We start from the raw sequence: 16,591 nt of genomic DNA on the forward strand, positions 1-16,591 counted from the left end.
GGATAATTTGTGAATATTGTTTCACTGCAACGTATCAATTATATGACGTTGTTGGTTAAATGGGAAAAATAAACAATTCATTACTGCTGCTGTGAAAGTTCACAAAAATACAAAAAAGCTTTCCAAAAAGCTTGTCCTCATAAAACAAAATTTTGTTAAAATTGAAATAATACTGGATCAACGTTTTCTATTACTTATGTCACTAAATATATTATACTATCATTTATTTTACCTTGTAAAGCTTTACAAATAAGGATAATTTGTGAATATTGTTTCACTGCAACGTATTAATTATATGGCGTTGTTGCTTAAATGGGCAAAATAAACAATTCATTACTGCTGCTGTGAAAGTTCACAAAAACATAATTATGTTATTTGTCACATGTCAGAAAGTTCATTAATAAGAAAGAGACACCGTCGACAGCTCCACTCGTCCCACAGAAATGACGTAATAAGAACTGAAGATTTTATATATAAAACACGTAAAGGACGTAATCCCCGTAATACAACCTGACAACCCATCACGACCCGATAAAGATGAAAACTAAAGCCTTGTAAAAGACAATATTTTTCTCGTGCACGATGTATAAATAAATCTACAAGTTAGTTCAATCAATAAACCGATAAAGTGGTGTGAATCCCAATGAGACTGTATTTTTTATTTTGTAAACATGTAAATATTTAATTATGACACCAATCAAAATTGGAGTGGTTAATTAAGCCATAAGCTTGAATTTTTAACGATGGTCAATATTTTGTTGAAATGTTCACGCACACGATTGTCAAAAACACTAATATGAGTTATTTAATCCGGATATAAATGGACACAGCAAAAATTTCGTGATTCCCTATTTTATTTTCGTACAATAATTAATGTTTTATATTCAAACATTAATCAAATTACCTTATTCCTATAAAACATTTATTAAATATACCCTATCGTTTCATTTGAAATTCTCATTATATATAATACGGCAATATAATTGTTTATTAGTGGGTTTAGTTATCCATTATATTTAATAAATATACCAATCGAATCTACTGAATTTTAAGAGAAACATTATACACGACAGTGATAGTAAAAGTCTTCAAATTTGCTTCGTAGTGGAAACATTTTACTGTCTCTGTCATACATGATGTCTCTCTCAAAATTCAGTAGGATCAAAGACTTTCTAATCGGTATAAAGGGAGGGGGAATATTTAGACAATAAGTATAAAATTAATTTAAATTAAAAAGAATCGTTCTTTTAATAAAACGATTATGTTTTTTGATTAGCTGCTCTACATATTGGTGATTCTGTACGTAATCAATAAATATTGTTATTGTAATTTACGTTTCCTCATAAAAAGACCTTATCTAAGATAAATGATGACAGCGTTCCAATAAATGCCCACATGAACGTAGACCCTTCTTAAATGCGAAACGATTTGATAAAGAAAATGACACATTTACTTCAAGAGAACAGTGTCCAAAAGACTCAAGAAAGTTTTCGATAGTCAAGATTATATTTCGTTCAATATTTATAATAGAGGGAAAATTATTTTTAATTTTAAAATCTGTTCTTGTTATCTGGTAATAGATGATAAGCTGTGATTTTAATTAAAACAATGTGCAATGGAATTTTCTTTGAATCAAATGTGCGGTTCTTAAAAAAGTTTAATTGAATTGATACAAGAATACAAGATTGGAATCAGTTTTCTCTGAAGTTGTTTCAATTTCCAAGATAACACAAAATAAAATCCACTAATATCTTAATTACTTAATGAGATGACATTGAGACTAATTACAAATAATAAATTTACATTGTTCTAATTTAAATATTAAATAGACTCTTATTAAATTTGGTTTTAAGGGTCATAAATTTAGTTAATTAAGTACACTTTCCAATAGGAAAAGTTAATTTAGTTTGTTAATCAAGAATATTATTGTGCAAAAGTTATTAGTTCCTGGAATCCCGGATGGCCTGGGGTTAAATAGAAATTTTAAACATACGACCACCGAACTTCATTAATACCGCCAACATTTTATTACCTACTAGTTGAAATATGCAATTAATTTTTCTGGGAGATTGTTCATCTAGTGGGTGGAACTTTCAGCGGTAATATTGCTGAGAAAATTGAATTTTGCGTTCTGTACAACTGAAATTAATTAAATCATTTTTGTAATGTATCGTATCTTAATTTTATTAATTATTTAAAATTAATATTGACTGGGCAATTTTTGACTGTAGAACCCATGGTCATTAGATTTCTTCCATCAGACAAAAGATTTTGAGATAATGTTCTTTTCACGTCATTATTATTTCTACGGTCTTCGACTGTCAATTAAAAATAAACAATTAAAAATATAGAATTGAATATTTATTTCAAAAGATATATCTTTATCTCTTTTACGATAAAATATAATTTTTGATTCGTATAACATAATTAAAATGAATTATAAAGATAAATAAATTTTATTTGAAATGTAACCATTTTGATTCTAATCATTTTTCCAGCTGTAATTTTTGGTTGTAGAACCCTTCCGTCATTAAATTTCTTATATTAGACACAATATTTTGATATAATGTATTCACGTCATTATTATTTCTACTACATTCGACTGTCACAACAAAAATACAGAGTTTCAAAAGGTAATTATACATTCTTATCTCTTTTACGATAAAATTTAACTTTTGTACCCGGATAACGTAATTAATATTAATTATAAAGATATAGAAGTATACTCCAGATGAGGTTCGATATCTGATTGAGCATTACCTCATACTGTTGTCTGTTTATTTACAAAGAATAAAACTTTAAAAGAAGAAGATTACTGATATATAATGGAAAAAACACTGAAATCTGTTGCCATTTATTCAGTCTTCATTCAACATCCTATATTATTATAACTCATTATTCTTTATGTTAGTAGAATATTTTATTAGATACACAGAAATTGATTGCAGATATTTTTTCATAATCATAACTTTTAAAAGTAATAGGACTGATAGTTCTGACAGTTTTAGAGTTGTATGACGGTTCATTGAGTTATTTGTGTATAAAAAATGGGAAATCAGACTCTCCAGATGAGGTTCGACATCTGACTGAGCATTATGTCTTACTGTTGACCGTTTATTTACAAAGAACAAAAACATTAAATGAAGAAGATTGCTGATATATGATGGAAAAAAACACTAAAATCAGTTGCCATTCATTCAGTCTTTATTCAACATCGTAAATTATTATAACTCATTATTCTTTATGTTAGTAGAATATTTTATTAGATGTACAGAGACTGATTGTAGATATTTTTTCATAATCATGACTTTTAAAAGTAATAGGACTGATGGTTCTGTCAGTTTTGGAGTTGTATGAAGGTTCATTGAGTTGTTTGCTTATAAAAAATGGGAAACCACATTCTCCAGATGAGGTTCGACATCTGACTGAGCATTATGTCTTACTGTTGACCCTTTATTTACAAAGAACAAAAACATTAAAAGAAGAAGATTGCTGATATATGATGGAAAAAACACTAAAATCTGTTGTCATTCATTCAGTCTTCATTCAACATCGTAAATTATTATAACTCATTATTCTTTATGTTAGTAGAATATTTTATTAGATGTACAGAGACTGATTGTAGATATTTTTCCATAATCATGACTTTTAAAAGTAATAGGACTGATGGTTCTGTCAATTTTGGAGTTGTATGAAGGTTCATTGAGTTGTTTGCCTATAAAAAATGGGAAACCAGACTCTCCAGATTAATATAATAATATATAATAAGACATAATATTTAAAAGTATATATAATAGGACATAATATTTAAAAGTAATTGGACTGATGGTTCTGACAGTTTTGGAGTTGTATGAATGTTCATTGAGTTGTTTGTCTATAAAAAATGGGAAACCAGACTCTTCAAATGAGGTTCGATATCTGACTGAGCATTATGTCTTACTGATGACCGTTTATTTACAAAGAACAAAAATATTAAAAGAAGAATATTGCTGATATATGATGGAAAAAACACTAAAATCTGTTGCCAATTATTCAGCCAATTCTCATTTAACATCGTGAATTATTATAACTCATTATTTTTGATGTTAGTAGATTATTTTATTAGATGTACAGAAATTGATTGTAGATATTTTTCCATAATCAAGACTTTTAAAAGTAATAGGACTGATGATTTTGACAGTTTTGGAGTTGTATGAAGGTTCATCGAGTTGTTTGTCTATAAAAAATGGGAAATCAGACTCTCCAGATGAGGTTCGACATCTGACTGAGCATTATGTCTTACTGTGAACCCTTTATTTACAAAGAACAAAAACATTAAAAGAAGAAGATTGCTTATATATGATGGAAAAAACACTAAAATCTGTTGCCATTCATTCAGTCTTCATTCAACATTGTAAATTATTATAACTCATTAGTCTTTATGTTAGTAGATTATTTTATTAGATGTACAGAAATTGATTGTAGATATTTTTTCATAATCATGACTTTTAAAAGTAATAGGACTGATGGTTCTGACAGTTTTGGAGTTGAATGAATGAAGGTTCATTGAGTTGTTTGTCTATAAAAAATGGGAAACCAGACTCTCCAGATTAGATTCGATATCTGACTGAGCATTATGTCTTACTGATGACCGTTCATTTACAAAGAACAAAAATATTAAAAGAAGAAGATTGCTGATATATGATGGAAAAAGGACTAAAATCTGTTGCTACTCATTCAGTCTTCATTCAACATGGTAAATTATCATAACTCATTATTCTTTATGTTAGTAGAATATTTTTTTAGATGTACAGAAATTGATTGTAGGTATTTTTCCATAATCATAAATTTTAAAAGTAATAGGACTGATGGTTCTGATAGTTTTGGTGTTGTATGAAGGTTCATTGAGTTGTTTGTCTATAAAAAATGGGAAACCAGACTCTTCAGATGAGGTTCGATATCTGACTGAGCATTATGCCTTACTGATGACGTTTATTTACAAAGAACAAAAACATTAAAAGAAGAAGATTGCTTATATATGATAGAAGAAACACTAAAATCTGTTGCCATTCATTCAGACTTCATTCAACAACTCCTTATTCTTTATGTCAGTAGAATATTTTATTAGATGTATATAAATTGATTGTACATATTTTTCCATAATAATAACTTTTAAAATTAATAGGACTAGAGGAACAAGAACAGGAAAAGAAGAGGATTATAAAAGTTGGAAAAAACATTACAACCATTTATTCAGTATTCATCCAACTTTGCAAATTATACTATCTCATTATTCTTTATGTTGGTAGAATATTTTACTAGATTTATAGAAATTGATTATAGATTATTTTTCCATAATAATTACTTTTAAAAGTAGGTCGTAAATTATGGGAACTTGCTGCATATTTTTTTATACGTCAATGTATAAGAAAATATTAACTCGGCAGCTAAACTTCGCTTAAGTCTACACAAGTTTCTTTCGCATTATGCAAAACAGTTGCGACTTTATCAAAGTAACGACATGTTCGATAGGTGTGATTGATGAATTGCCTCCCACCTCTGTAGCTGTTCTGCTTTGGCTGTTTTAATTTAATTTATCGTCGCCTGCATATTAATTAAATTCAAAATTTGCCAACCCTTGATTTATTGGATGGCGAGGAATTACGAATACTTTTAATCGAAAAGTTTGAATTTCCGATATTTTGCCCTCTTTTAAGAAGTATCGAGTTTAAAATGAAATATTTGTTAAGCTACATTTAAATTACAAACAGGTTTTCGATTTTATTATAATAATTTCATTATCCGTGAACGTACTTCTAAAACGCTTTATAGCCGTTAGGCAAAGAATTGAAGAAGCAAAAAGTAATTTGTATACTTTTCTCTCGTTTCTTTAAAACTTCAAATAAAATATATTAATTTTAAACCTGTATATTTTATAAAAAGGTTTTCCAAAAAAAATGATTATATTAGAAATTTTAGTACACTGTATATATATATATATATATATATATATATATATATATATATATATATATATATATATATATATATATAAGAAATAGATGTGATTTATTTTAAATTTGCCTCTTTTCTGGAGACTTTATTTGACCTTTAATTAGAAGAAGTAGATTTTTCTACTTCTTTTTTGCCTCTTAAAAAACTAATTTTAAAAAATACGTATATTATATATTAAGATATTTTTGTGCTCATTACGTTTATATTTTTAAAATTATCCATTGAATACAGGAATTTATTGAAAGACAGCATGTGGGGCCTTTCAAGAGCCAACAATGCTTATTAAGCGACGCAAAATTGACAAGATGTCATTAAAAATCTTATCGTGACCCAACGAGATATGAATAAGAGGACAAAACATAAATGACGATCGTGTAGGATAAACGTATTTCCTCCCTTTTGATGCGGCTCTATTGGTCCTCTAATTTCAAAAACGGCCCGTTCCAGTGAATCGTTTACGTTTTGCTGATGGCTGCTTAATGGAGATACAGCAAATGAAATTTTAAAGCACTTAGAAATGACTTGGCTCGTCTGACCGTGCGGTACAAATGTTCTATTCGGACATGTAATTTGCGCGTAAGCATTTCTAGCATTAGTGCTAATATGTCTGCCTTTCCGCTTTATTAATGCGACGTATGCTCATTTCGTATTTTCCTCCTTAATTCATGGAACAAGCTGACCATTACTTGGGAATCAACAATATAATTAACTCACATCAAAATTTATTGATTTAATATATAACATTTTCAGAGTTACAGGTGATGAAACTGAAATATTGTTTACAGTCCCTTCAGTAGTTTCATTTTTCTTTAAGAACAAATAATTCCAATATTCCAAGATTTACTTTATTTGTTACTAAATCTCCATATTGTTTATTCCTGTAGACTGTGTAAATGACTAATTCATATTCTCCGAAATTTCAGTGGATGGTGTATTTGAAGAATTTACATACTGAAAAACAAAATGAAAAATGAAAATGTTGGAACAGATAGAAAAAGAAGCTAGTGTATATATTTATTGGTAATTCTCGATATTTTTATTCCTGTAAACTGAGTACATGACTGGTTGGTATTCCTTGAAATTTCAGTGGATGGTGGATTTAAATAGTATCTGCATTCTGAAAAACAAAATGAAAAATAAAAATGTTAAAAAAGAATGAAGAAGAACCAGTTTACATTTTTGTTGCTAAATATTGATATTTTTTATTCCTACAAACTGCGTAAATGACTAATTGATATCCTCCTTAATTTCAGTGGATGGTTTATTTAAAGAATCTACATACTGAAAAACAAAATGAAAAATGAAAATGTAGATAGAAAAAGATGCTAGTGTATATATTTATTGGTAATTCTCGATATTTTTTATTCCTGTAAACTGCGTAAATGACTAGTTAGTATTCCCTGAAATTTCAGTGGATGGCAGATTTAAATAGTATCTGTATTCTGAAAGGCAAAATGAAAAATGAAAATATTGGAAAAGAAAGAAGAAGAACCAATTTATATTTTTGTTGCCAAATGTCGATAATTTTTATTCCTGCAAACTGCGAAAATGACTAATCGATATTCTCCTTAAGTTCAGTGGATGGTGTATCTAAAGAATCTACATACTGAAAAACAAAATGAAAAATGAAAATGTTGGATCAGATAGAAAAAGAAGCTAGTGAATATATTTATTGGTAATTCTCGATATTTTTTATTCCTGTAAACTGCGTAAATGACTAGTTGGTATTCCCTGAAATTTCAGTGGATGGTGGATTTAAATAGTATCTGCATTCTGAAAAACAAACTGAAAAATAAAAATGTTAAAAGAGAAAGAAGAAGAATCGGTTTATATTTTTGTTGCTAAATATCTATATTTTTTATTCCTACAAACCGCGTAAATGACTAATTGATAACATTCTTAATTTCAGTGGATTGTGTTCTTAAAGAATCTACATACTGAAAAATAAAATGAAAAATGAAAATGTTGGAACAGATAGAAAAAAGCTAGTGTATATATTTATTGGTAATTCTCGATATTTTTTATTCCTGCAAACTGAATACATGACTAGTTGGTATTCGCTGAAATTTCAGTAAATGGTGGATTTAAATAGTATCTACATTCTGAAAAACAAAATGAAAAATGAAAATATTGAAAAAGAAAGAAGAACCAGTTTATATATTTGTTGCTAAATATCGATATTTTTTATCCTGCTAACTGTGTAATTGACTAATTTATATCCTCCTTAATTTTAGTAGATGGTGTATTTAAAGAATCTGTATACTCAAAAACAAAATGAAAAATCAAAATGTTGGAACAGAAGGAACAAGAAGGTAGTGTGTATATTTATTGGTAATTTTCGACATTTTTTATTCCTGTAAACTGAGTAAATGACTAATTGGTATTCCCTGAAATTTCAGTAGATGGTGGATTTAAATAGTATCTGCATTCTGAAAAACAAAAAGAAAAATAGAAATGTTGAAAAAGAATGAAGAAGAACCAGTTTACATTTTTTTTGCTAAATATCAATATTTATTATTCCTACAAATTGCGTAAATGACTAACTGATATCCTTCTTAATTTCAGTGGATGATTTATTTAAAGAATCTACATATTAAAAAACAAAATGAAAAATGAAAATGTTGGAAGAGATAGAAAAAAAAGATAGTGTATATATTTATTGGTAATTCTCGATATTTTTTATTCCTGTAAACTGCGTAAATGACTAATTGATACCTTTCTTAATTTCAGTGGATTGTGTACTTAAAGAATCTACATACTGAAAAATAAAATGAAAAATGAAAATGTTGGAACAGATAGAAAAAGAAGCTAGTGTATATATTTATTAGTAATTCTAGATATTTTTTATTCCTGTAAACTGAGTACATGACTAGTTGGTATTCCCTGAAATTTCAGTGGATGGTGGATTTAAATAGTATCTGCATTCTGAAAAACAAAAAAAAAAAAAATAAAAATGTTGAAAAAGAATAAAGAAGAACCAGTTTATATTTTTGTTGCTAAATATCGATATTTTCTATTCCTACAAACTGCGTAAATGACTAATTGATATCCTCCTTAATTTCAGTGGATGGTTTATTTAAAGAATCTACATACTGAAAAACAAAATGGAAAATGAAAATGTTGGAACATATAGAAAAAGAAGCTAGTGTATATATTTATTGGTAATTGTCGATATTTTTTATTCCTGTAAACTGCGTAAATGACTAGTTGGTATTCCCTGAAATTTCAGTGGATGGTGAATTTAAATAGTATCTGCATTCTGAAAAACAAACTGAAAAATAAAAATGTTGAAAGAGAAAGAAGAAGAATCGGTTTATATTTTTGTTGCTAAATATCTATATTTTTTATTCCTACAAACGGCGTAAATGACTAATTGATAACATTCTTAATTTCAGTGGATTGTGTTCTTAAAGAATCTACATACTGAAAAATAAAATGAAAAATGAAAATGTTGGAACAGATAGAAAAAAGCTAGTGTATATATTTATTGGTAATTCTCGATATTTTTTATTCCTGCAAACTGAATACATGACTAGTTGGTATTCGCTGAAATTTCAGTAAATGGTGGATTTAAATAGTATCTACATTCTGAAAAACAAAATGAAAAATGAAAATATTGAAAAAGAAAGAAGAACCAGTTTATATATTTGTTGCTAAATATCGATATTTTTTATCCTGCTAACTGTGTAATTGACTAATTTATATCCTCCTTAATTTTAGTAGATGGTGTATTTAAAGAATCTGTATACTGAAAAACAAAATGAAAAATCAAAATGTTCGAACAGAAGGAACAAGAAGGTAGTGTGTATATTTATTGGTAATTTTCTATATTTTTTATTCCTGTAAACTGAGTAAATGACTAATTGGTATTCCCTGAAATTTCAGTAGATGGTGGATTTAAATAGTATCTGCATTCTGAAAAACAAAAAGAAAAATAGAAATGTTGAAAAAGAATGAAGAAGAACCAGTTTACATTTTTGTTGCTAAATATCAATATTTATTATTCCTATAAATTGCGTAAATGACTAACTGATATCCTTCTTAATTTCAGTGGATGATTTATTTAAAGAATCTACATATTAAAAAACAAAATGAAAAATGAAAATGTTGGAAGAGATAGAAAAAAAAGATAGTGTATATATTTATTGGTAATTCTCGATATTTTTTATTCCTGTAAACTGCGTAAATGACTAGTTGGTATTCAGTGAAATTTCAGTGGGTGGTGGATTTATATTCCAACAAACTGCGTAAATGACTAATTGATACCTTTCTTAATTTCAGTGGATTGTGTACTTAAAGAATCTACATACTGAAAAATAAAATGAAAAATGAAAATGTTGGAACGGATAGAAAAAGAAGCTAGTGTGTATATTATTGGTAATTCTCGATATTTTTTATTTCTGTAAACTGAGTACATGACTAGTTGGTATTCCCTGAAATTTCAGTGGATGGTCGTTTTAAATAGTATCTGCATTCTGTAAAACAAAATGAAAAATGAAAATGTTGAAAATGAATGAAGAAAAACCAGTTTATATTTTTGTTGCTAAATATCGATATTTTTTATTCCTGCAAACTGCGTAAATGACTAACTGATATCCTCCTTAATTTCAGTGAATGGTCTATTTAAAGCATCTACATACTGAAAAACAAAATGAAAAATAAAAATGTCGGAACAGAAGGAAAAAGAAGCTAGTGTATATATTTTTAATGGAAAATCTCGATATTTTTATTCCTGTAAACTGAGTACATGACTAGTTGGTATTCCCTGAAATTTCAGTGGATGGTGGATTTAAATAGTATCTGCATTCTGAAAAACAAAATGAAAAATAAAAATGTTGAAAAAGAATGAAGAAGAAGCAGTTTACATTTTTGTTGCTAAATATCGATATTTTTTATTCCTACAAACTGCGTAAATGACTAATTGATATTCTCCTTACTTTCAGTGGATGGTTTATTTAAAGAATCTACATACTGAAAAACAAAATGAAAAATGAAAATGTTGGAACAGATAGAAAAAGAAGCTAGTGTATATATTTATTGGTAATTCTCGATATTTTTTATTCCTGTAACCTGAGTAAAGTACTAGTTGGTATTCCCTGAAATTTCAGTAAATGGCGGATTTAATTAGTATCTACATTCTGAAAAACAAAATGAAAACTGAAAATATTGAAAAAGAAAGAAGAAGAACCAGTTTATATTTTTGTTGCTAAATATCTACATTTTTTATCCTGCAAACTGTGTAATTGACTAATTTATATGCTCCTTAATTTTAGTAGATGGTGTATTTAAAGAATCTGTATACTGAAAAACAAAATGAAAAATCAAAATGTTCGAACAGAAGGAACAAGAAGGTAGTGTGTATATTTATTGGTAATTTTCGATATTTTTTATTCCTGTAAACTGAGTATATGACTAATTGGTATTACCTGAAATTGCAGTGGATGGTGGATTTAAATAGTATCTGCATTCTGAAAAACAAAATGATAAATAAATGTGTTGAAAAAGAATAAAGAAGAACCAGTTTTTATTTTTGTTGCCAAATGTCGATATTTTTTATTCCTGCAAACTGCAAAAATGACTAATCGATATTCTCCTTAAGTTCAGAGGATGGTGTATCTAGAGAATCTACATACTGAAAAACAAAATGAAAAATGAAAATGTTGGAACAGATAGAAAAAGAAGCTTGTCTATATATTTATTGGTAATTCTCGATATTTTTTATTCCTGTAAACTGCGTAAATGACTAGTTGGTATTCCCTGAAATTTCAGTGGATGATGGATTTAAATAGTATCTGCATTCTGAAAAACAAAATGAAATATAAAAATGTTGAAAAAGAATGAAGAAGAACCATTTTATATTTTTATTGCTAAACATCGTTATCTTTTATTCCTACAAACTGCGTAAATGACTAATTTATATCCTCCTTAATTTCAGTGGATTGTGTACTTAAAGAATCTACATACTGAAAAATAAAATGAAAAATGAAAATGTTGGAACAGATAGAAAAAGAAGCTAGTGTATATATTTATTAGTAATTCTAGATATTTTTTATTCCTGTAAACTGAGTACATGACTAGTTGGTATTCCCTGAAATTTCAGTGGATGGTGGATTTAAATAGTATCTGCATTCTGAAAAACAAAAAAAAAAAAAAAATAAAAATGTTGAAAAAGAATAAAGAAGAACCAGTTTATATTTTTGTTGCTAAATATCGATATTTTCTATTCCTACAAACTGCGTAAATGACTAATTGATATCCTCCTTAATTTCAGTGGATGGTTTATTTAAAGAATCTACATACTGAAAAACAAAATGGAAAATGAAAATGTTGGAACATATAGAAAAAGAAGCTAGTGTATATATTTATTGGTAATTGTCGATATTTTTTATTCCTGTAAACTGCGTAAATGACTAGTTGGTATTCCCTGAAATTTCAGTGGATGGTGAATTTAAATAGTATCTGCATTCTGAAAAACAAACTGAAAAATAAAAATGTTGAAAGAGAAAGAAGAAGAATCGGTTTATATTTTTGTTGCTAAATATCTATATTTTTTATTCCTACAAACCGCGTAAATGACTAATTGATAACATTCTTAATTTCAGTGGATTGTGTACTTAAAGAATCTACATACTGAAAAATAAAATGAAAAATGAAAATGTTGGAACAGATAGAAAAAAGCTAGTGTATATATTTATTGGTAATTCTCGATATTTTTTATTCCTGCAAACTGAATACATGACTAGTTGGTATTCGCTGAAATTTCAGTAAATGGTGGATTTAAATAGTATCTACATTCTGAAAAACAAAATGAAAAATGAAAATATTGAAAAAGAAAGAAGAACCAGTTTATATATTTGTTGCTAAATATCGATATTTTTTATCCTGTTAACTGTGTAATTGACTAATTTATATCCTCCTTAATTTTAGTAGATGGTGTATTTAAAGAATCTGTATACTCAAAAACAAAATGAAAAATCAAAATGTTGGAACAGAAGGAACAAGAAGGTAGTGTGTATATTTATTGGTAATTTTCGATATTTTTTTATTCCTGTAAACTGAGTAAATGACTAATTGGTTTTCCCTGAAATTTCAGTAGATGGTGGATTTAAATAGTATCTGCATTCTGAAAAACAAAAAGAAAAATAGAAATGTTGAAAAAGAATGAAGAAGAACCAGTTTACATTTTTTTTTTGCTAAATATCAATATTTATTATTCCTACAAATTGCGTAAATGACTAACTGATATCCTTCTTAATTTCAGTGGATGATTTATTTAAAGAATCTACATATTAAAAAACAAAATGAAAAATGAAAATGTTGGAAGAGATAGAAAAAAAAGATAGTGTATATATTTATTGGTAATTCTCGATATTTTTTATTCCTGTAAACTGCGTAAATGACTAGTTGGTATTCAGTGAAATTTCAGTGGGTGGTGGATTTATATTCCTACAAACTGCGTAAATGACTAATTGATACCTTTCTTAATTTCAGTGGATTGTGTACTTAAAGAATCTACATACTGAAAAATAAAATGAAAAATGAAAATGTTGGAACGGATAGAAAAAGAAGCTAGTGTGTATATTATTGGTAATTCTCGATATTTTTTATTTCTGTAAACTGAGTACATGACTAGTTGGTATTCCCTGAAATTTCAGTGGATGGTCGATTTAAATAGTATCTGCATTCTGTAAAACAAAATGAAAAATGAAAATGTTGAAAAAGAATGAAGAAGAACCAGTTTATATTTTTGTTGCTAAATATCGATATTTTTTATTCCTGCAAACTGCGTAAATGACTAACTGATATCCTCCTTAATTTCAGTGAATGGTCTATTTAAAGCATCTACATACTGAAAAACAAAATGAAAAATAAAAATGTCGGAACAGAAGGAAAAAGAAGCTAGTGTATATATTTTTAATGGAAAATCTCGATATTTTTATTCCTGTAAACTGAGTACATGACTAGTTGGTATTCCCTGAAATTTCAATGGGTGGTGGATTTAAATAGTGACTGCATTCTGAAAAACAAACTGAAAAATAAAAATATTGAAAGAGAAAGAATAAGAATCAGTTTATATTTTTGTTGCTAAATATCGATATTTTTTATTCCTTCAAACTGCGTAAATGACTAATTGATATCCTCCTTAATTTCAGTGGATGGTGTATTTAAAGAATCTGCATACTGAAAAACAAAATGAAAAATGAAAATGTTGAAACAGATAGAAAAAGAAGCTAATGTATATATTTATTGGTAATTCTCGATATTTTTTATTCCTGTAAACTGAGTACATGACTAGTTGGTATTCCCTGAAATTTCAGTAAATGGTGGATTTAAATAGTATCTACATTCTGAAAAACAAAATGAAAAATGAAAATATTGAAAAAGAAAGAAGAGAAACCAGTTTATATTTTTGTTGCTAAATATCTATATTTTTTATCCTGCAAACTGTGTAATTGACTAATTTATATCCTCCTTAATTTTAGTAGATGGTGTATTTAAAGAATCTGTATACTGAAAAACAAAATGAAAAATCAAAATGTTGGAACAGAAGGAACAAGAAGGTAGTGTGTATATTTATTGGTAATTTTCGATATTTTTTATTCCTGTAAACTGAGTACATGACTAATAGGTATTACCTGAAATTGCAGTGGATGGTGGAATTAAATAGTATCTGCATTCTGAAAAACAAAATGAAAAATAAAAGTGTTGAAAAAGAATGAAGAACTAGTTTATATTTTTGTTGCTAAATGTCGATATTTTTTATTCCTAGGAACTGCGTAAATGACTAATTGATATCCTTTTTAATTTCAGTGGATGGTTTACTTAAAGAATTTAGATACTGAAAAACAAAATGAAAAAGGAAAATGTTGGAACAGATAGAAAAAGAAGTTAGTGTATATATTTATTGGTAATTCTCGATAATTTTTATTCCTGTAAACTACGTAAATGACTAGTTGGTATTCTCTGAAATTTCAGTGGATGGTGGATTTAAATAGAATCTGCATGCTGAAAAACAAGTTTCAGGCTGGTTTCTTCAGTTATTAGTTTCCTTCCAGAAAATTTAGATGCATTAATTTGAACTTTTTATGGATGTGACTGAAAAACACAAATTTTGTCAAAGGCTCTAAGAGAAAAAAAATATACAGTATAGTGTATTCAACAAAATATTTTTCTAAAATATATTAGTGTTTTGTTTTCTAATAGCTGCGACCTGTTAATATAATTGCGTAACACCAATTTAACAAAATTTAATCTTCAAATCACCGAAAATATTAAACTGAGCTTAAATCTTGGCGTTCCCGTTATGCCTTATGAATATTCATTTTGTCTGCATAATATTTGAGTTGATTTCTATTAAAATTGCATCAAGATTCGCCGGCGCTAAAAGGAGGCGAATATTGTCGTGTTTACTAAGCTCGAAACAAGATAACATTATGCTATCAAAGCAAAACCAATTATTTTGCATCAAAAAGTTTCCATCCGAAGACTAACGAATAAATTAGTTTATTCCCGAAAATCGCATTAGACAAGTTGCCGCCGAGCGGAGTTATGAAATCACGTTATCTCTCTTGCGTGGCCCCCACTCGACGTGTTCAAATTTTAATTGTTATAAACTTATAAATATATTTTCGAATTAACTTCGTCTTTTTGTTACTCGTCATTTTTTATATTTATACATACACATACAAACCACTTTTGAATGATGTGAAGTTTGAATACATTATGGAAAAAACTTTTATTAACATATTTTACAAAGTCCCCAGGGTGTATTTAGGCATCAGTCTACAAAGTTTGACACAATTATGCCTGAATGTAGAAAATAAAAATTAGTTTAGAAAATCTAAGGAAAGAATTTAATCAATTTAAAGGTCTAAAAATATTTTGTGTCCTTCTAAATAATCTTCAAAATAAGCTAAAATGTTTTTAATGTAATATGAAGAACTTTCATACTCCTCATTTTGCTTGTCAGATGAACAACTTTTGTTACAAAAATTAAGGTAAAAGTTTCACGTTTCCAATTTATCTCACCAATTTTTCTGTATATTGTTGCCAATTTTGGAAAATCAATCCTCTCGCTAAGAAAATTATGAAATGAGGATTTGAAATAGCAAATAAAAAATTTACTAAAAGTGCAAACCACTGGTGACCTAATAGCATTTCTAAATGATATTGACAGTTCCATTGGATTCACTTTTTCTTGTTATAATAACATTAGATTAAGAAAAATCTTTTACAGCTTTATTTATAAATTGATCAAAAATTATTATTTCAGAACCATTTTTCTTTTCTATTGCCAAATTATGTATAATATTCCAATATTTTTTAGCCCTAGCCTTCTCAGACTTATTTACTTAAGCTAGGAGCTTATTAGAGTTTAAAACATTTTTGGTTTAATGTAGTAAGTCGTTTTAGAAAATTTTAAGAATAAATATGAAGCTGTACTCTTATTAATTTAAATTACATATTAAAAAATAACGTATCTTTCCAATTTTTTTATTTAAAAATAATCTTCAGATATCAAAATTTGAAAGAAATACAACATAAAAATAAAAACCATGGCCTAAATATTTCTAATCAATAATTATGAGGACTATTC

The sequence above is a fragment of the Aethina tumida genome, chromosome 2 (genome assembly GCF_024364675.1).
Source record: "Aethina tumida isolate Nest 87 chromosome 2, icAetTumi1.1, whole genome shotgun sequence".
Classification (NCBI taxonomy): Eukaryota; Metazoa; Arthropoda; class Insecta; order Coleoptera; family Nitidulidae; genus Aethina; species Aethina tumida.